The sequence below is a fragment of the Micromys minutus genome, assembly GCF_963924665.1.
Source record: "Micromys minutus genome assembly, chromosome: 29".
Lineage (NCBI taxonomy): Eukaryota > Metazoa > Chordata > Mammalia > Rodentia > Muridae > Micromys > Micromys minutus.
In genome coordinates, this window is record NC_137964.1 from 35920147 (window position 1) to 35943077 (window position 22931).

At 41.6% G+C, this 22931-nt stretch overlaps 1 protein-coding gene and 1 pseudogene across 3 annotated transcripts in view; both read right to left on the bottom strand.

The window, feature by feature from the left end:
* Positions 1–22931, bottom strand: part of TTC28 (tetratricopeptide repeat domain 28) — a 381921-nt gene that overhangs the window by 338371 nt on the left and 20619 nt on the right. The gene's annotated exons all lie outside the window — the stretch shown is intronic.
* LOC308439252 (N-lysine methyltransferase KMT5A-like) lies at positions 2549–3648 on the bottom strand (annotated as a pseudogene). The gene is made up of 2 exons: positions 3223–3648; positions 2549–2927 (listed from the first exon to the last, which is right to left on the bottom strand). The product of its transcript is annotated as an N-lysine methyltransferase KMT5A-like (transcript).

Here is a 22931-nt window from a genome sequence, read left to right on the forward strand (position 1 = left end):
AGGTAAGATATTATAACTCTGGAACAGGACATAAACAACCAGTGTAAACCATCATTAAGATCCAGGAAAAACAAACTGAGCCCTGGAAGGAGAGACCTGGACTTTGTAAGAACATGTGGGGTTCCCTATGACAGGACAGGATACTCAGGACTCCAGAAGCAAGCTAGAGTCTTTCTATTTCCCCAGGAGAATAGGTATGTTCATTAATGAATGTTTAACTACCTCAAAGCTCCAACTTCAGCCTTCAGCCATCCTCTTCTATATTTCATGGAGTTTTGCTTACCATGAGCATGATGCGGTGCTTTCTCAGTAGAGGGCACTGGAGGACAGTACATGAAAGAGCTCTCTTGCTGTTGCAGGGGATCACACTGAGGACACTCTCTGGAATTTGCCCAAGTGGTTACTAAGAGTCACCAGAGCCTCAGAAACTCTCAACGGCAGCTGAGCCTGGTGAAATCTCCCTGAGACCTGCATGAGTTGGATGCTGAATAAGATGTGCATCAGATAATGATTATGATAAATGCACGTTTTAGTGAAACGAAGTTACATTTCAAAGAGTAGAAACAGCATGAGAATCTGGAACATAATAAAGACAAAATGCAGCACCAGTGGGGAACTCAGGGCGGTTATTTTGGAGAAAAACTGAAGAAGAAGGGGCTGGAGATAGCTTAGTGGAGAACCACATGCTGCTCTTGCAGAGAACCTGACCTTAGTTCAGTTCCCAACACCCACAGTAGTCACAAATGTCTGCAACCCAATGGGTCCATAGGAACCAATAACATATTCCGGATTCTGCAGGTACCAGGAACACACACAGTGCACACTACGAATTTGCAAGCAAATGTTAAAACACACAAAAAAAAACTTTAAAAAAAAAAAGACGATGAATATGCTTACTAAAATTCTAATTTGACCAAATACTTAAATATAAAATAAGTATTTTAATGGAAGGTCTTTCAAAGTATTCTTGAATGATCAAAAATTATACAATAAAAGTAGATAAAATATATACCATTAAAACTCTATGCAGTGTTTTTTTCTTTTTTTTTTCTTTTTAAGATGACAAATAAGTTTCAAGTTTATTTCCTTTTTTGTTTGCTATTTAAATACAAAGCTAAGCCACAAACAGGTACAACCAAGACATTTTATCTCACAGTTACACCCTCCTGTCGGATCCTCCTCCAAGTCTGACCACTGACTGGGCTAGCAAAGGGTGCGGGGAAGACTTTCTTAGGTAGCACCATCATAGGCTGGGAGATGGGGGTGTTGGGGACAAGGGTAGGCTCATATACCTGGCTCCTGAACCCTAGCCCCCCGGACTGAAGGTGAATACTTAGTCCTCCCCAGTGAGGGAGAAGGAAGCCACCTACTCTTGCTGTCACAGGTCAGAACTGAAGTATCAGCCTGGTTCTCTGGCTGCTAAGCCTTGCTGGCTGCCAGGTACCCTAGTGCCAAACACATCTGGTGCCTGATGCTCACAGGCGTCCTAGGCTAACAGCATCTTCATGGGATACCATGGGTTCTGCCTTAACAGCAGGTAGAGAACTTCCCATGCAGCAGAATGGGGGTTGGGGAGGGGGTGTGGGCTTAGTAATTTCTGGTCCCACTACAAAACCTCACTTTTGATTAGAATAGAGTACCATCTCAAATCTCCTCTACACAAACCAACCATCCAAGCCAAAAAGAAAAATAAACCCCAGAAGAAAAGAAAAATGCATTCATTTTACTCCCTTCAAAACCTATATACATGTTAAGTTGTTTTCTGTGGGTTTTCTTTTCTTTTCTTTTCTTTCTTTTTTTTTTTTTTTGATTTTAAAATTTTTTTTTTGTTTAGGTTTTTTATTTTTATTTTTTAAATAAATTCAGTGTTCACATTTCTATAAAAAATTAATGAAGTTTCAGGAGACCTGCCCTTCTCGGGCAGGAGAACGGTGCTTTTCCCGGCCTGCCTCTAGTATGACTGCCCACCCTGATGCTTCAAGGTGCCTGGAAAAGCCTTAAGCCTATGGAAGAGGTCTGTTCCTGGCCGGGCGTCTGAGCCCTGGGCTCAGTAAGCTTTGGAGAAAGCAGAGGGGAAGACTAGCTTACTGTGAAACTTTTGCTAAAAAATATTCATACACGCCAATGTGTATACCTGTCAAGACGCTGAGGAGAACAAGAGCTTGGAGACATCCCATCCAGGCTGTGCGTGGGGGTGGCGGCACCGTCACACCGGCCTGTCCTTGGATGTGGGGTGCAGGGGAGTCCTGGCTTTCATCTTGGGCAGAGCCTGGCTTCCTAGTTCATGTTCAACTCCATTCTCAAAAACCTGTGCCGAGTCTTACACTGCGCGGGAAGCACAAATGTCCAGCTTCTATGCAAAAAGGTACAAAAATAACTAGAATATAAAAGTTTTGGTAATATAAGGCCATCTGTTCAAGTCCACCTTGGAAACCTGTAACAGATATTTAAATACTACATGAAAAGGCGTCTTTAATATATTTTTCAAAAACATTTGAAGTAATTAGCTAAGAGAGAGTGAGTGAGTGTGCGAGTGTGTGTAAAAAATTTATTTCCCTTTGAGGGCACTTTGTCCTTTGAAGGAGGCAGGGTGGCAGGGAGGCAGGGAGGCCACATGGTTAGTACTGTGATTGATCAGTCTCCCCAGCCGGTTTGTTTCTAGAGTGGCATCCACGCAGTAGGTTTTGCTCAGATATTGAAAATAGTACATGTAGCAGTCTGTGGAGGGGTCCTGTGCGTACAGAGCCTCCCGCTTCTTGGCATCGGTGATTTCAATGAGGTCCCCATGGTATTCTACCACAAAGTCTCCCCCGGGACAACTGCTTGGTAGCCATCACACCCCAGCCTTTGCCATCAATTAGATCAATCTTTATGCCCTCTTCCTTCCCACTCTCAATTAGCTCATCTATTTTCTTCCTTTCTTCAGACTTTGTGATTTACCTATGAATCAAAAATTACTAAAAAATTTAATCCCAGCACTAGGGAAGGCAGAGGCAGGTGGATCTCTGAATTCTAGGCCAGCCTGTTCCACAGAGTGAGTTTCAAGACAGCCAGGGCCACATAAAGAGACACCAGAATGCTGGATCACTTTTCTAATCATCCCATTGTTCCACTCTGAGAGTTTGGAATTGAACTCAGAGATCTACCCACCTCTACCGCCTGAATGCTGAGATTAAAGGTGTGTGTCACCATGCTGGACTTTTTCTTATGTGGATACAAATTCTGCAGCTCAGCTTTGCTCTTCCTGGAGCTCCTTCGCACAGGGTAGAAATCTGTGAGTTTTCTATTCTGCTGTGTTTTCCCTTGACACTTTTTCCGAGGGGCCTGCTTGCCCTTGAGGGGCTTTTTCAGGGCTTGCTTAGCAACTGCTACATTGGTAGAATCACATGATGGGGGTGGAGTTTTTGGAGGTTCTGCTGCTTCGAATTTTTGGTTTGGAAAAGGCGCCAGGGGACCTCTCCTGGTATCTTTGCTCTTCTGTTCGTCTGACTTCACAGCGCTTTGGATAAGATTCCCGGCGTTTCTTTTCTCTTCTCGATTCCTGTAGATTCCAGCTAATGGTTTCCCTGGGCATTTGACCTCATGATGTGCAACCGAGTTCTCTTCCTGAAGTGGAGAGCACATTCCAGAGCATTTGTTCAGACTCATGTAGGCATAGATCTTTGACTGCCCAGCAAACACGTTCTCTTTCCAACAGATGGGGAAACTGAGGCTCAGAGAAGCAAGGGACCTGGCCAAGTTCTCACATCTAGGTTCCAGCCCAAGCCAACAGACCAGAGTGACTGCCCAGTGTTTTTTTTCAAGACAGGGTTTCCCTGTGTAGCCTTTGCTGGCCTTGAACTCATAGAAATTCACCTGCCTCTGCCTCCTGAGTGCTGAGATAAAGGGATATGCCACCATGGCTGGTGCATCTTTTAAAAGTACATAATAAAGTCAAAACAATATAAGAAAATATAAAAATTACGAAGAAATATATATTCACTATAAAACAATGTATTATAAAAAGCTTGGAAAACTAAATAAAGATATCTAAATTTGGACAAACAGGATAGCTAGGCTGGAAAAGATGACTGTAAAGAAGCCTAATGACCTATCTGAGTATGATTCTAGAACCCAAAGCACATGCTTGCACGCACATGCTTGCACGCACATGCTTGCACACACACTCACATACACACGTATATACACATACAATAAATATATATAAACATTTTCTAAGCATCTACATGTTCAATATAAAATGGCCAATTGATAGCTGGTTATCAAGAAACAGATATAAAATTATTTAGCTACTGAAGGAAGTAAAGGTACAGGCCAGGAGAAAATAAAAATACAAATTCATAAGCATGCATATTTGTACACATAATCTAATGGTTATAGGTAAAAATCTTTAAGTGCATGGGCAATCCGTAGTAGTACAAACAAAACCAGTCATGAGAACCGCCTTTGGTGGTGGATCTAAAGAGACAGAGTCAGGTGCCAGAGAGGAGGGAAGCCATGAGAAGGTCAATTCCTAGCCTGTGTTTTACATATGGAGTTATGTATGACTTACATAATCAAAAGTCATTAATATTTAAAGTGATGAGAACTGTGGTGGGGAATGAGACTCTAATACCTATATATTCAGTGTCTGTCCCTCTGCAGGAGGCAGTTCCTAAGGGAGGTGCTGTGCAGGGCAGAAATGACAGAATAAAATTTACCACCTACTCACATAAAGAACTTTTAAAATTTGCAATATTTATGAAGAGATACACATGTGATGCACAATTAAACATTTTAACAGCATTTTTATCTTTATTACTTAATAAATTAGGGATCTTCTTTGCCCAAGCCTGAAACCAAAGTCTTCATTTTGAACAGTGCTTGACTCCCTCCAGAACACAGATGTCCAACCTCTAGTACCACTGAGGGCCAATGCAAATCGCAGAATCGTGCAACTAATAATCATCAGGTCACATCCTAGTAGAGTCTCTGCACCTTACAGAGAGAGAGTAGGAATGCCAAAACCAGGAACCACCTGTGGCCCAGCAGGCTGAGCACCTTGAAGTCTAACCCTCAAAGTATACACCTCAGTCTATCAGCTTAATTTTCCTCCCTGACATCCCATCACCAGAGAACAAGAGAAAGTACTCAAAATGCAGACAAACATCTGATTTTGTTTGCAAACTCTGAGATTTAACCTTCATGAGAACAGTACCTGATACAAGGAAGGGATACATCAAAATCTGGGCGCTGACACAAGGTGCAGGAGGGACCTTGACTCTTGGAGCCAACCTGAGACTCTTGGCTGCAGCTTGGGGGCTGCTACAAAAGGAAGGCTAGAGGGGAAATCTGCAGAATCCACTGCAGGGTGGGGTAGGAACAGCGATGGGAGTCTGTAGCAGGTGTTCTGCTCCAGAGGTGAGCCATTGGAATTGGAGGAGCAGGAGATGAAGTTCACTCCATCTACAATTGGCCTACCTGCCACCCCGGCCGACTGGCTCTCCAGTTCCCAAGGGTTTGCTGGAGTTGGGGGCTTACTCACCAGCTACTCTGGTGAGAACGGTTGGGGGATGGGAGATCTGCGGATCCACTAGAGATGAGGTGGGGCTAGGAGGTTACCACAGCTGTTCTGCTGCAGAGCTGGGGGGTTGACTTGAAGGGAAGGGGGAAAAAGGGAGGGGGGAGAGAGGGTGGGAGGGAGGGAGGGATGAATTCTGCAGTTAAGCCTACCTGCTTCCTTATAGCAGAGGCCTAAGGGGTTCCATAGCATAGGCTCTGCTGCAACTGGAGGTTTGGACGAATCAACTACTGGGAGCAGGGCACTCCGGAATGTGATGAGGAGATTCTATGGGATCCATCTGAGATGGGGGCAGAAGGGAAAAAGTGGCTGTGTAGCAGGCATCCTACTGCAGAGGTGGGCCATCGGGCTTGGAGAAATGGAGGGAGAGGTGAAGATCTGCACTTGAGTCTATTTTATTTGCTCTTGGAGCACTGGCTGGGGGGTTCCAGGGAGTGTCTTGTCTGAAGTTTGGACTGGAATAAAGCCACTAGAGGTGTACTGGGGTGAAGAGGGAGTTATCTGTGGGGTCAGGGGTCAGGGGTCAGTGCCAAGGTGTTCTCTTTAGCCGGTGATGTGATCCGGAGGAAAGAGTAAAAGGTGAAGACCTATAACAAGCCTACTTATATTCCTTGGCAGGAGTGGCCTATGGGTTCCCTGGGAATGCCTGAAGGAGTTGTGGGCCATGACAAAGCAACTATTGTTAAAATGGTAGTTATAAAGGGAAGGTCTGTGGCATCCCCTGAAGATGGAGGTAGGGAGGAGATGAGGACTGGCCATGTGTCATTCTGTAGAGCTGGACACTAGACTTGGGCATTCCACTGTGAGGAATGGGAGGATGGGTGAGACAGCATTACTTTACTTGCTTCTCTTGCAAGGGTGGGAGGAAGTACCCAGGGCATGTCCTCCTGAGTTCGGAGCTGGGAGAGAACTTGGGCAAGGAAGTTCTGTGTGATCAAGGAGGTGCTTGTGGGAAGATAAGCTCCAGCACATGCCCTGCTGCATTATGGGTATGAGACTGGAAGGAAGGTATTGGACTTGGAGGTATGGAGGAAGAGGCAAAGATCTGCAATTAGTCTGCCTACTTTCCTTCCCTGCGGTCCAAAGGATGTCCACTTGAGTTGTGGGCTGGGATACAGCAATGGCTGGGAAGGAAGTCAGGAGGGGTATATATGAGGGACCCCCTAGAGATGAGGCAGGGTAGAGAGATGGCCAAAGATATTTTGCTGCACAGCTAGGGACAGGACGTGGAGGAACAGAAAATAATGTGAACATCTACAGTTGGCCTACCTGCTTCCTTAGCAGGAGTAGCCACTGGGGTCCCATGGAGGGTCTGCTTAAGTTGTGAGCTAGTATAAAGCAGCTGCTGGGGTGAGGGAGATTAGAGAAGCACATCTGTGGGACCCACCAGAGGTGAGGTGGTTACAGAGGTTCTGATACAGAGGTGAGGATGACACTCGCAACTGGACCTGGATAAATGGAGGGAATGGTAAATATCCAGTTACCTAACGTGCTTCCCATGTATGTCCCTTGTATATTGATACAAAATTTGAAATTCCTATTGTTACTCTTAGATAGGCATGTGCCTATACAACTCATTTAAGAGCACAGCCTGTGGCCCAGTCCTTCTACAGCTGCTATAATAATCTGTTTAAAATTATTAAATAATTCAAGTTAAGAGCCAGATAATAAAGCATGGTTATATTAGATTCTGGTTTAGTTATAACAAAGTGTTTTCAATAACATTCAAATAGAAATAGCTAAGTGTAGACAAGGTTTAGCAGCAGTTCAGATAAAATTTTATAGTCTTCAAAACATCAGAAATCCACAGAATCTGACATGTAATCATTTCATTAGAATTAGAATTTTGACTAATAGACATGTCAGCTCCTGACAATACCCCATACCCCTATCATGGTTCAAAGAAGATATTGAGAATCATAATCTCCATATACAGTTGTTCCAGTTTTGACAAGATGGCCAAGGGCAAGAATTGCCCTAATTCGTCTACAGACAAAAATACTGGCCAGGAAAGGACACACTATGAGGGATAGGCAACAGCTTAGCTCTGCCAAGACAGAGTAGCTAGGCCTTCATATTTCCTGTCAGGCTCTGGGCAAGTACCAGAAATGTAAAACTGAAAACCAACAGCTTTGTTCATGGAGGACCATGGCTCAATCTTTCTTTCTATCTTAATTTTAATAATCATATTACCTAGTCTAATGTTAACACCGAACAATTTCTCAAGTATTTTCCAGTTCATTGAACAAGAAATCTTAAACTTAAAATGAATAGCAATAGTGATCCAGAATTCAAATCTCTTTTAACAAATAAAAAAGAACCATATGGTCCAAGGCTTCTTACTGTTAAGATGTTTAAAAACAAACAAAATATCCATTAGTTGCTAATTGAAAAAGATCACTGTAGAATCGTGGTCTTCAACACTTAACTTTCAAGATGTAAAATCATCAATTTTTATCAAACATAATTGCAAAGTATTTTATATCCTAAATTCCTATAATTCTGTATTTGTCTGTACTCAGTACTCATGCTTCCGTATGTCTGTACTCAGTACTCAGGCTTCCGTATTTGTCTGTACTCAGTACTCAGGCTTCCGTATTTGTCTGTACTCAGTACTCATGTTCTGTATTTGTCTGTACTCAGTACTCATGTTCTGTACTCAGTACTCATGCTTCCGTATTTGTCTGTACTCAGTACTCATACTTCTGTATTTGTCTGTACTCAGTACTCATGCTTCTGTATTTGTCTGTACTCAGTACTCATGCTTCCGTATTTGTCTGTACTCAGTACTCATGCTTCCGTATTTGTCTGTACTCAGTCGTCATGCTTCCGTATTTGTCTGTACTCAGTACTCCTGCTTCTGTATTTGTCTGTACTCAGTACTCATGCCTCTGTATTTGTCTGTGCTCAGTACTCATGTTCTGTATTTGTCTGTACTCAGTCCTCATGCCTCTGTATTTGTCTGTACTCAGTACTCATGTTCTGTATTTGTCTGTACTCAGTCCTCATGCCTCTGTATTTGTCTGTACTCAGTCCTCATGCCTCTGTATTTGTCTGTACTCAGTACTCATGTTCTGTATTTGTCTGTACTCAGTCCTCATGCCTCTGTATTTGTCTGTACTCAGTCCTCATGCCTCTGTATTTGTCTGTACTCAGTACTCATGTTCTGTATTTGTCTGTACTCAGTACTCATGCCTCTGTATTTGTCTGTACTCAGTACTCATGCCTCTGTATTTGTCTGTACTCAGTACTCATGCCTCTGTATTTGTCTGTACTCAGTACTCATGTTCTGTATTTGTCTGTACTCAGTCCTCATGCTTCCGTATTTAGCTTTTAAGTTTCTTTTACTCAGAATCAAATGTATGAACTTTAATTCTTGGAGTTTTTAGTGTGATACAGAACATGATCAGTCCACAGAGAGATTAATGATAATCATCTCCACAGACAGTTATTTTAAAAATGTATTTTCCTAGTAATAAGATACATCTTACCAGATAATATTTTTCTATTTTCAAAGAATTAATCTTTATTTCTGGAATGGGCAAATGGTGGTATTGACATTTTGCAGAAATAGATAGCAATTCTCCTTAAGAGTTCTTAGGGAGAGAGCCAAAGGTCCACTCTTGTCCCTTTCAAAGTATAAAAGTCGGCGTCAAACTGCAAATCTTTCTAGATGAGGCCATTTTAATTCTTTTACCAGCCACAAGAGTCTTTCTTACACATCTGCCTACACAGTTCAATGTCTCAGAATCAATGATTAGTGCAATGCACCCCTCATAAACCCCATCACTGGTGATCAATATCCATGCCCCACTTCTGACCAGGAATGCACAGCTCTCATTACTGCAGTAGCAAAGCAATTTCATAAGATCGCTCACATTGTTCAGACTGGTAAACACTATGGAAGAGCTGTGAGTGGTTGTCGACTACCCACTCTCCAGGGACTGTCAAAAGCACAAGCATGAGACATGGGCACTGCAGCCCAGAGCAGTGGTCTTCACCAACCAACACATGCATTTATATATGACACACAGCACTTCTTTAATTTCTATGTGTGCCTCTGTGTGGGGTGCTTTGGAAGACTACAAGAGGGCATCGGAAGCCCAGGAGTGGGTTCCTGACTGGCATGGGTGCCAGGAAATGAACTCAGGATATTGTTTTTTTATGGGATTGTAATCCTCTTCAGCTCCTTCAGTCAGTCCTTTCTCTAACTCTTTCATTGGGGTCCCCAGGCTCAGTCCAAATGCTTGGCTGTGAATATATCTGCATCTGTTTTAGTCAGGTGCCAATAGACCCTCTCAGAGAACAGCCTTACCAGGCTCCTGTCAGCAAGCACTTCTTGTCATCAGCGACAGTGTCTGGGTTTGGAGTGTGCAGATGGAATGGGTCCCTATGTGGGGTAGACAACTAACCAAGCCACCCAGAGCTCTCAGGAACTAAACCACCAACCAAAGTACACATGGAGGGACCCATGGCTCCATCACATATGTATCAGAGGATGGCCTTATCTGGCATCAATGGGAGAAGAGGCCCTTGGTCCTGTGGAGGCTTGACACCCGAGGATAGGAGGATGCTATGGTGGTGAGGCAGAAGTGAATGGGTGGGTGGAGAGGCACCCTTATAGAGGCAAAGGGGAGAGGGGATGGGATGGGGGGTGTGAAAGGGAAACTTAGAAGGGGCATATCATTTGAAATGTAAACAAATAAAATTGTTAATAAAAAAGAGTGTATTTGTAACCAATTTGGTGGTTCCTCAGAAAGATGCAGTCATATCACTATTGAGCATAGCGCGAAGGACACTCCTTCCTGCCACAGGACACTTGCTCACCCATATTCGCTGAAGCTTCATTCCTAACAGGCAGAAGAAGCTGGAAACAACCTAGATGACCCTCACCTAAAGAAGGGATAAAGAAACTGGTACATTTACAATATGGAATATTACTCAGCTGTTTAAAAAATTACACCATGGGAATGGGGAGATGGCTCAGCAGTTAAGAGCACTGAGTACTCTTCCAGAGGACCCAGTTCAACTCTCAGCAACAACATGGTGGCTCACAACCATCTGTAGTATGATCTGATGCCCTCTTCTGACATGAAAGTATATATCCAGACAGAACACTCATATACATAAAATAAATAAGTAGTAAGTATAATTTTTAAATAGTTTTTTAAGTCATGAAATTTATAGGCAAATGTATAGAACCAGAAGAAAAGGTGGCCCAGATTTATAAACATGGTCTGCATTTGCCTCTAACTGGATGAAAGTCATTAAGTAAATGATAAGAAACTCAGCACTCAGACCCAGGGCAGTCGGGTGACAAGAGGGATCTAGGTGGGGGTGTATGGACCTCCCTAGGAGGAGAAAATAGAATAGATTTACAGGACTGGGGGTGAGTGGGGACAAGGACAGGGGATATCAGGTGTTGGGAAATTAGGGTGGCAGGAGAGGGTGTGGGAAGAGATTGCTGGAATAGGGGGCACTGGGGGAAGTACTAGGGGTAGTGAGGAAACCTGGTGCAGTGGAGACTTCCTGGAATGCAGTAAGGTGATCTTAATGAGGACTCCTGGTAATGGGGAACTCAGTCTCAATTGACCACCTACTGTCAACAGGCCAAACTTCCAATGGTGGTCCCACAGAAATCTCCAAACAACTCAGGCTGTTGGATTACTCTCCACAAACTGACAGTGAGGTCCTACTAATGAGGACAACACCCACACAATTCACTAAAAAAGAAGTCAAGCTGGTACCCAGATGAAGCTTCCACTCCTGCACTCAAGTCTGTTTGGAGGCAAACTACCAAAAAAAAAAAAAACCATAAACACCAACCAGCCACAAAACCCTTGATAAACCATCAGTCCTCACTGCAAACTATGCTAGGGCAAGAGTGGCACAGAACTTGTGGGAGTAGCCAACCAAGGTCTGATTTGACTTAAGGTCCACTCACTCCACGGGAAGGAGCCCACACCCAACACTGCTTGGGTAACAAAGACCCAGGGACTAGATAGCCCAGAGACCTAGGGTAAAACAAAACACAACTGGTCTTAAAAAAAAAAAAGTATCAACAAATGACTCCAATGACTTTCTGCTACACTCACAGATCACCACCTTGCACAGTCATTAGCACAGAGCTTTCCCCCTGCACCAGACATTACAGAGTCTAACTGGGAGGTTCCCATCTGCCTCCCTGCAGAGGTCAGGGAATCCCATGGAGGAGGCAGAAGGATGGGAAAACTGTGAGACATGGAACAGGCATGGGCTCCACATGACACATCAACTCATCAGCCCAGAGACTGCAGCAGTAGCACACGGCTTCCTTGGGTGTGCACCAGGCCTTCTGCACATACACTAGAGCTTTCAGCTTCGTGTCTTGTGGGACACCTGAACACGTGGGTCTGGCTCTTCTGCTGCTGCTGAACTCTTTTCCTCCTGTTGGATTGCTATGCCCAACTTTATTTATGATTGTTTTTACTTTATTATATTTTATTTTGTCATGCTTGCTTGTTATCTCTTAGAAGCCTTGTTTGTTGTTTGTTTGTTTACTAATAAGAGACAGAAAAGGAGTGAGTCTGAGGGGAGGGGAAGTGGAGAGCAACTGAGAGGAGTAGAGGGAAGGGAAAGCTGTAATCAGGATATGATTGTATGAGAAGAGAATAAACGCTCAATAAAGGGGGGGGAAACAATGTGTTTGTACAGATGTTTGTGTTTTCTATCCTCAACTTCTTTATCATATAATGCAACACCAATTAATGGAGCCTCAGTGGTATATAGTTAAGTTTGAGATATTAAAGGAATGTCTCCCAAAGAGTGTTGCCAGCAATTCTGAATGTATAGTGGGGTTTCCAGCTGAAGAATGGATAGGCATATCATGTAGGTGAGATTACAACCTGGTTAAGAGCATAATGTGTTTGTGACTGCACACGGGATAGATGTGTCAAGCTAAGTGTAATTATGACTATGATTGTGTAATTATGACTGCTGATTGTTTCTTTGGAACTTAAACATGACAGAAGGAGGTATGTATGTCAGGTTGACAAGGGGTGGACTTTCAATGACAGTCTTGGTTGTCAATGTGACTACACCTGGAATTACTTAAAACCCAAATTGTCTAGGCACACCTGTGAGGAATGTTTTTCTTAATTGTACCACTTAAAGTGGAAAGACCAACTTCTAATCATGATCTTTGAGGTGGCAAGACATACCTTTAATTCAGATCTTTTGAGGTAGGGAAATCTACCTTTAATGTGAGTCACACCTTTTGCTGGCAGTCTATATAATGGACTTGGACAAAGGTAGCTCAGTTTCTGCCTGCTCACTTTCACTCTTGCCAGCAAGTCCACGCCATCATTGGCATTAGAGTCTACATCTTAGGGATTCTGGCACGTACTGAGAGCCAGCTGAGACATTCATCGTGGTAGACTGAATAATACCTGATACCTAAACCTTCCATAGGTAGACAGGCATTGATGGACTACTGCGTGCATGAGTGCAAGTGTGCCTCTGTGTGTGTGTGTGTGTGTGTGTGTGTGTGTGTGTGTATGTGTGTGTGTGTGTGTGTGAGTGAGATTTATTCTATAAATAAATTCTGCTACGGTAGAGAACTCTGACCAATAGAATCTCTGCAATATAAGAATAGATTAACAAGAGAAAGGCATTTAAAAAGATTCTGTATGTTTTTTTATTTTTGTGATCCTAGGGATAGAACCCAGCGCCTCACACGTACTACCATCCGCAGCCCCAAACTTACTCATAATTCTTATGTGCTGAGGTAGCACACGTGACATAGTGGTAATGACCTACTGGGTGGACAAAATATGTTCAGACAAGATTCAAACAACACTGTGCCCAAGTAGCATAACTTCATTTGTATTTGTGTGTATGTGTCTGTGTATGCATGTATGTGTCTATGTGTGAGTGTGTGAATGTGTGTGTGTGCATGTGTGTGTTCATGTGTCTGTGTGTGTGAATGTGTGTGTGTGTGTGTGTGTGTGTGTGTGTGTGTGTGTGTGTGTGTGTGTGCGCGTGTGTGAGGGGGTGGAGATGTCTCTATTGCAGAGCCTCTTTACTTGGAATATGAGGCTCATATAGCTGTTACCTCATCTTTTAGAATCATGTCTCAGATCAATGTCATTTACTTTCCACCTTTTTTTTCTTCCAATGTAAAACTTTCTTTTATAGATTTTAGACTTTAGGTATTTAATTCATTTGAGTTTTGAATCTTAGAAATATTAGCATTTATTCTATGAAAATGTACACATATGTATACAAGGCATCTTGACTACATCCTCCCTCTCCCAACAACCCTCCCAAGTCCTCTCTCAAAATGTTCCCCACCAAATGTCATGTCTCCTTTTTTGTTTTATACCTTTTGTTCTTGAAAAGAAATAAAGGCCCAGTTTTTATTCTTCTGCATGCAACTACCCAGACTTCCCAACACCCTTTACGAAAGAGACTGTCTTTCCAATTGACACCTATATCCAAAAGTAACTGACTCATACACATGGATTTACCTCTGGGGTTCCTAGTCCACTGCTTCCTGTTTATGCTTCTAGTCCTGTCAGGAACATGCCATGCTGTTTTAATTACTATAGCTTCACCATGTGCTCTGAGTAAAGACTTGTGCATTATGTTCACCTTTGTTCTTTTATTCAACCCTGCCTTGGCTGTTATGGGCTTTTGTACTTCCATATAAATGTTAGAATTACTTTTTTCTATTTCTGTGAAAAACAAAACTGGAATTTTTATATGGGTGGTACTGACTGTAAATTACTTTAGTGTGGGCATTTTAATAATTATAATTCTTTCAACCTATTAATACAGAATACATTTAATTTATTTGTGTCTTATTCAAGTCTTTTATCTATGTTTTACTAATGCACAGATCTTTAACCATGTTGGGTTGAATTAATTTAAATTTAGCTTAGTATGTTATATAGTTTATAAGTATTAGAGTGGGTATTGTAAATTTCCCTTATTCTTTTACTTATAGACAATATGGTTCATAATATACACTGAGCCTAAAGAGCCAACACCTTACATCATTGAACAACGTACTCACCTAGATAACTAGCTCCAGGTACTGAAGGCTCAGGACATAATGACAGCACAGCATCATCAACAACAACAACATCAAGACACAAGACTCTTTTTACACACTGAGGAAGACTTCTTAGGGTATCCACTAACCCACCACGTAAATATGACCACTGATAGCATTTGTACACACTGCTGTGCCGTCCATGACTCCTCACGCAGAACCATTACCTTTGTCAATGCCTGGGTATGAAATCCTAGAACATCATTAATTTCATGATGAAAAAAATATGTCTTCCTAAAGCTGAGGAGGGAAGAGAAAGGCTTCCTTTTTTTCCTCTTTGGACTTTATGTCTGGAATGCTGTTCTCTATTCACCACAGAACAACCAGACTCCCTCTTGTGGACACAGTGAAACTGACAACATTATCTGTCCCATTACTGTAATATCAACACTGATTGGGGTTTTTGTTGTATTTAAATAATCTATAACAGAAATATTTGTAAGAAATATTTTGCTGTATTCTATATTATTTAATTAAAGTGTGTATCTAGATTAAACAAATCATTTTAATGTAGTCATCAATACACACGCACACAGGGGAACACGTCCTGTTTCTTCCCTAACAAATTCTAGAAAATATGTGGGATCAGCAGATGACAACACCCTAGCCACCCTCATCGCAGAGCTGTATCTGCCATTATTTCCCTGGGTTGCATTAAGGCACCAACCACGTCATGTGACGCAAGCTCTTTAGTTCCCACAGACATTTCCATAATGTTTGTATTTGGTTTATTTGGTCAGGAGTCCCACTTAATATTTTACATTATTTCTATCTCAGTCCATTGTTTTCAACTAACAAACTGTAGTTGTTTTAAATAATTGGTATGTTGTCACCCTGCAGCAGAAATAACTGACTCCTTAGAACTAACATCTGATTCCAAAGGTGCTGCAAAAGCGGACCTTCAGTGCTAAAATGCTGCGAGTCTAAAGGTGTTAGAGAGGCTAGGAATAGACTGAGATGAAACCAACTTGATCATAGTGAATAATCTTTTTATGTGTCATTGAATTCAGATTACAAGAATTTTGTTGAGATTTTTTTATCTATAATCCTAAAGAATATCAGTCTATAATTTTCTTTTATTGTGTTGTCTTTGTATTTTTTCTATCAATATCAAGGTAATAGTGGATTCATAAAAAGAATTAGGAAGGATTTCTTTGGTTTCTACTTCATGGACTAATAGGCAATATCTTGGAAGATCTGGTAAATTCTGTGCTAAATTCATTTGGCTCTGGGCTCTTTGTTGTGGTTGTTCTGGAGATGTTTGGTGGTGGTAGTGGTGCTTGGTTGTGGTTGTTGGGAGATGTTTGGTGGTGGTAGTGGTGCTTGGTTGTGGTTGTTGGGAGATGTTTGGTGGTGGTAGTGGTGCTTGGTTGTAGTTGTTGGGAGATGTTTGGTGGTGGTAGTGGTGCTTGGTTGTGGTTGTTGGGAGATGTTTGGTGGTGGTAGTGGTGCTTGGTTGTGGTTGTTGGGAGATGTTTGGTGGTGGTAGTGGTGCTTGGTTGTGGTTGTTGGGAGATGTTTGGTGGTGGTAGTGGTGCTTGGTTGTGGTTGTTGGGAGATGTTTGGTGGTGGTAGTGGTGCTTGGTTGTGGTTGTTGGGAGATGTTTGGTGGTGGTAGTGGTGCTTGGTTGTGGTTGTTGGGAGATGTTTGGTGGTGGTAGTGGTGCTTGGTTGTGGTTGTTGGGAGATGTTTGGTGGTGGTAGTGGTGCTTGGTTGTGGTTGTTGCTGCTGCTGTTATTGTTCTTTTCAAGGCAGGTGTTTTTATTTATATGTAGTCATGGCTGTCAGATGAGACTATCAGACTCACACAGATCTGTCTGCCTTCGTCTCCCAAGTGCTGGGATTAAAAGCATGACTTTTAATTATGACTTCTCTTTCTATAGGAGTTATGGGTTTGTTTAAATTGTTTATTTCATTTTAAGTTCAGTAGGTCATATATTTAAAAAACAAAACACCTCATCCGCTTCCTTTAGGTTTGCAAGTTTGTAGAAAAGCATATTTGTAAAACATGTCCTGTGACTCCCGGAATTAACTCAGTGTCTATTGTCACGTTATTGTGTCGTCATAATTCCCGGAATTAACTCAGTGTCTGCCTTTTCATCTATAACTCTGCTAGTTTGGAACCTCTCACTGTCTTTTCATTGATTTTGTTAAAGGTTTTTCATTCTTGTTTTCTCTGAGAACAAACTCATTTCCTCAGTGTTTGGCTGTTTCCACTCCATTGGTTTCAGCCCCAAGATTGACTCTTTCTAGGCTTGGGTATCTTTTCTTCTCCATAGCTCTCAAGTGATTCATTAGGCTGTTTCCGAGATCTCTTAGGCATTCAGTGCTATGAACTCAGCACTGACAACTGCCTTCATTGTGTCCCACAGATCTAAGTATGTTACATTTTCATTTTCATTCAATTCTTTTAAAAAATGTTATTCTTCATGGATTCCTGTCTTGACCCAGAAACTGGAAACAGCCGAGATGTGTGTACTAGTATGTTGTATGCCAACTTGACACAAGACAGAGTTATCTGAAAGGAAAGACCATCAATTTAGGAATGCCTCCATAAAATTCAGCTGTAAGGCATTTTCTTAATTAGTGATTGGTGTTGGTGGGTCTAGCCCACTGTGAGTGCAGCCATCCCATTGTAGGTGAGGCAAGTCTGGGCTGGTGACCCTGGATTCTATAAGAAAGCAGGCTGAGCAAGCCATGAGGAACAAGCCAGTGAGCAGCACCCTCCATGGCCTCTGCATCAGCTCCTGCCTCCAGGTTCCTGCCCTGCTTGAGTTCCTGTCCTGCCGCCCTTCAGTGATGAACAATGATGTGGAAGTGTGAACCTAATAAACCCTGTCCTCCCCAACTTGCCCTTGGTGACAGTGTTTTGTGACAGCAATAGTGATCCCAAAGAGAACAACATCCATCAAATGATGAATGGGTACTGAAGTGGAAAATGAAATGTGTACAAATTTTAAAAAAGCACTTAAATCTATGAAATACTATGTTGAATTTGGGGATAATGGGGAATTAAAAAATCTAAAAAATAATACATTAAACAATCTTATGTCTGGAAATTGGACCACATTTTTTGCAAATTAAAAACAGATTGTAAAGAGAGGGTTAGAGTTGGAAAGTTCCTGCTCATCAACTTAAAAACAAGAGTTCTATTTATTTTTTTAAAAATCTTAAAACCTTAATGCTGTCATGCCACATTCTTTGTTCTGAAGGTCTTACAGGGCTGTGTTCAGCAGTACACGTCAGGTAGTATGTAAGGAGCAGTTTCAAACACTGTAGGAACCAAGGAAACACACCCCCAGTACCCTGAGGAAAGTGTGTTCCTGCATCAACAGCTGGCATTGATTAAAAGGAAACCCCAGTTCAGGCTCCACTGTGGTTACATGACAACACAAATGAGAAATGCTACATTGCACACAGCCTGTTGCCTAGCAATAATCCCAATGCTTAGTTCCCTACCCACCCTAATATGTAATCAATCGTGTCTCCTCCCTTTCTTCCTGTGCAGCATTTCAAATTTCTTTTCATTTACAAAACCACTTTTTAAAGGGACATCATGAAAAATAAATCAAGTATAAATAAAAGTTCAGTTTTACTTAAAATTTATAATTCACTTTTGCTTCTGCAAGAAAGATAAAAGATAAACATGTTTTGACATAAATAGTAAAAGTTACAAATGTGATTAACACTGCAACAGTTCAAACTGCACTGGGACAGTAAAAATGCTGTTGTCTAAACAGCACACGGTATTTTAAATGCAGGATAGGTAAAGCATCTGTCACCTAAAATGAGCTGTGTAACAACAGAAGGTAAACACAGAATGTAGCACTAAGGAAACATCTTACTAAACTGGGAACTAAAGAGTTTTGCTAACTACCCATAACTCCTTAGGAAATCTCTCTCTCTCATTCTCTCTCTCTCATTCTCTCTCTCTCTCTCTCTCTCTCTCTCTCTCTCTCTCTCTCTCTCTCTCTCTCTCCCTCCCTCCCTCCCTTTCTCCCTCCCTCCCTCTCTCTCTCTCTCTCTCTCTCTCTCTCTCTCTCTCTCTCTCTCTCTCTCTCTATGTTACTGCTATATCTTTGGGTATGAACCTGGCTTGCACAAGCTCAGGAACTTCAAAGGTAATGTACAGGAGTTTAAAAACACAGTGTTAATAACTTACACAGTCAAGATAAAACAGGAAAAGCATGCCCCACTATAGCCTAGCAGAAAAAAAAAAAAAAAAAAAAAAAAAAAAAAAAAAAAAAAAAAAACGCTAGAGAAGCCATGTGTAGCCTAGATTTATATCAGCCTGATACAAGCTAGTCTTTTGGAAAAAAGGAAAGCCAGCAACAAAAGTGTCCCCTCCAGATTGACCTGTGGGCAGGGGATGTCTCTGACCTGACCTCCTTTCAGGACAAACTGATGTGGAAATGTAAACAACATTTACCCTTTCTTCCCAAGTTGCTTTTGATCATGTTTCTTTTATCACAGCAACACAAAACCTAAGACAAGTTATTTACAAAATATAAGAATAAAATACCTCTTTCAACTTGGCAAAAACCTTTCTATCAAAGATTGGATGGCTCAATGACTAAGAGGACATACTACTCTCCTAGGATACCCAAGTTCAAGACCCAACATCCATACTACATAAAATTGTAACTCTAGCTCCAAATGATTAGATGACCTCTACCCCATGGGTACCTAACCCTAACCCTGTGCACAGACACACGTATACCCATAAACTTAAAAGCTCTTAAAGTATATTTATATCTGTAAAAAAAAAAAAAAGCCCCCCTCCAAAAAAAGAAAAAAAAAAACAGATTTACTAACATCAAATCCAAGGATCTGATGCAAAAAGCACAGTTTCCAGAAGTGTCCGTTTTATGCCTCTCAGTATGATTCTTTCCTTCTCTATCCACTCCAAAGGTAAGGGGAGTCTGGGTCCCTTCCTCCTTCCCAGGGCTCACTCTTCTTTTAAAAGAGCAAAATGGGCTAAACTTTCTTTGTAACGTCGGCTATTATGATTTCTTTCTCATCTTTTCTTTTTTATTTCCTTCTTTGCTGAGACAGGGTCTCGTGTATACTAAACTAGCCTCAAACCTGCTTTGTAGCCAAGGATGACCTTAAATCTCTGACCGCCCTCCTTCTACCTTCTATGTGCTAAGATTGGTGACCTGGGCTGCCAGACAAAATTTATGTAGTGCCAGGGGTAAAACCAGGGCATCATAATCTATAAGCTGAGCTACACCCACAGCCCCAATTTAAAGGATTCAATTCATAAAAATTTTAATCTACTGTAGGAAGCCGTATTGGATTTGGGACAAGGAACCGCGCCCTAAGATGGTGTCTTCCCTCTCTAACTAGTAAACACCCCAAGAGTACATTCGCTTGTATCACGACATGTTACTGACCAATTATGATAAGACACCTCAGCTGGCAGATGGGTGGGGAGGATAAAAGGAGAGAGCCTCCCGGATACGGGGCTCCCCGATCCATCAAGAAAGGAGTCCTGAATAAACTGCTGAGAGAAGAACCTGGCCAAGTTTTGTCTTTTCCTTGCGGGTAGAGGTTGGGCTCAACAATCTACCCACACCCAAAATACATAGGAAAAAAACAGCTATAGTGTGGTATAATATAATGAAGTAAAGTTAGCACTCCTGTGCATATAAAGATCCACCCCTGCATATCCATATACTCCGAGTACTGAAGGAGTAAAGCTCTCTCTGAGCGCCAAACAAAACCATGTAGTGCTGAGGGGAGTGGCAACAAATCAAGAAGCCCTGACATCTGATGGGTAGACGAGAAGTCATTCCCTCAAGCATGCAGCTGTTGGCTGACTGGCACTCTTGCAGCCTTCTTGCTACACTGCTGCCTCCTGAGGCTGAAGGTGCACTACTAACATGTTCTCACGTGGCTACTGGTAAGCTGCTTCACCAGAGCTCCAGCCAGTAACTCTTAATTTAATTCAGCAGTTCCCGCACGGTGGCTAGAAAGTAAAGGGGCTGCTTTTTGTCCTATTGACAGTGCCCTTTGCTTTACAGAAGCTTTGCAATTTTATGAGATCCCATTTGTCGGTTGTAGATCTTAGAGCATGAGCCACTGGTATTCTGTTCAGGAAATTTTCCCCTATGCCCATGTGTTTGAGGATCTTCCTCACTTTCTCTTCTATTAGTTTCAGTGTATCTGGTTTTATGTGGAGGTCTTTGATCCACTTGGACTTGAGCTTTGTACAAGGAGATAAGAATGGGTCAGTCTGCATTCTTCTACATGCTGACCTCCAGTTGAATCAGCACCATTTGTTGAAAATGCTGTCTTTTTTCCACTGAATGGTTCTAGCTTCTTTGTCAAAGATCAAGTGAACGTGTGTGTGTGTGTGTGTGTGTGTGTTCATTTCTGGGTCTTCAATTCTATTCCATTGATCTGCCTGTTTCTGTACCAATATCATGTGTTTTATCATAATTGCTCTGTAGTAGAGTATGAGGTCAGGGATGATGATTCCCCAGAATTTCCTCATTGTTGAGGATATGTTTTGCTATCCAAGGTTTTTGTTATTCCAAATGAATTTAAGGCTTCCTCTTTCTAACTCTATGAAGAATTGAGTTGGAATTTTGATAGGGATTGCATTGAATCTGTAGATTGCTTTCAGTAAGATGTCCATTTTTACTATATTAATCCTGCCAATGCATGAGCATGGGAGATCTTTCCACCTTCTGAGGTATTCTTTGATTTCTTTCTTCGGCAACTTGAAGTTCTTGTCATTCAGATCTTTCACTTGCTTAGCTAGAGTCACACCAAGATATTTATATTATTTGTGACAATTGTGAATGGTGTTGTTTCCCTAATTTCTTTCTCAGTTTGTTTATCCTTTGAATAGAGAAAGGCTTCTGATTTGTTAAGAGTTTATTTTATATCCAGCCACTTTGCTGAAGTTCTTTATCAGCTGTAGAAGCTCTCTGGTAAAATTTTTGGGGTCACTTATGTGTACTATCATATGATCTGCAAATAGTGATATCTTGACTTCCTCCTTCCCTATTTGTAACCCTTTGATCACCTTTTTTTGTCTAATTGCTCTGGCTATAACTTCAAGTACTATATTGAATAAATAGGGAAAGAGTGGCCAGCATTTTCTTGTCCCTGATTTTAGTGGGGTTGCTTCAAGTTTCTCTCCATTTAATTTGATACTGACTACTTGTTTGCTGTATATTGCTTTTACTGTGTTTAGGTATGGACCTTGAATTCATGATCTTTCCAAAAGTTTTATCAGGAAGGGGTGTTGAATTTTGTCAAATGTTTTCTCAGCATCTAATGAAATGATCATGTTTTTTTTTTTTTGAGTTTGTTTTTATAGTGATTATGCTAATGGATTTCCATATATTGACTTATCCTTGCATCCTTGGAATGAAGCCAACTTCATCATGGTGAATGATCATTTTGATGTGTTCTTGGATTTGGTTTGCAAGAACTTTATTGGGTATTTTTGCATCAATATTCATAACTGTAAATAGGACAAAATGGCAACCCACAGATTGAGAAAAGATCCTTACCAATCCTACATCCAATAGAGGGTTAATATCCAATATACATAAAGAACTCAAGAAGTTAGACTCCAGAGAACCGAATAACCCTATTAAAGATGGGGTACAGAGCTAAACAGAGAATCCTCATCTGAGAAATCTCCAATGGCTGAGAAGCACGTAAAGATATGTCCAACACCCTTAGCTATCAGGGAAATGCAAATCAAAACAACCCTGAGATTCCACTTCACACCTATCAGAATGGCTAAGATCAAAAATGAAGGTGACAGCAGATGCTGGCAAGGATGTAAAGAAAGAGGAACAACACTTCTTCCTTGCTAGTAGGGCTGCAAGCCAGTAAAACCAGACTGTTCCTGAGAAAATTTGAAATAGTTCTACCTGAAGACCCAGCTCTACCACTCCTGGGCATATACCCAAAAGACGCTCCAACATATAACAAGGACACATGTTCCACTATCTTCATAGCAGCCTTATTTATAATAGCCAGACACTGGGAGAAAAAAAATGTCCCTCAACCAAAGAATGGATACAGAAAATGTGATATATTTACACAATAAAGTACTACTCAGCTACCAAAAACAATGACGTTATGAAATTCTTAGGCAAATAGAAGGAAACTAGAAAATATCATCCTGAGTGAGGTAACCCACACCCCCAAAAAAAAATACATGATATATACTCACTGATAAATGGATATTAGCCCAAAATCTCACAATACCCAAGATACAACCCACAAACCATATGGAGCTTAGGAGG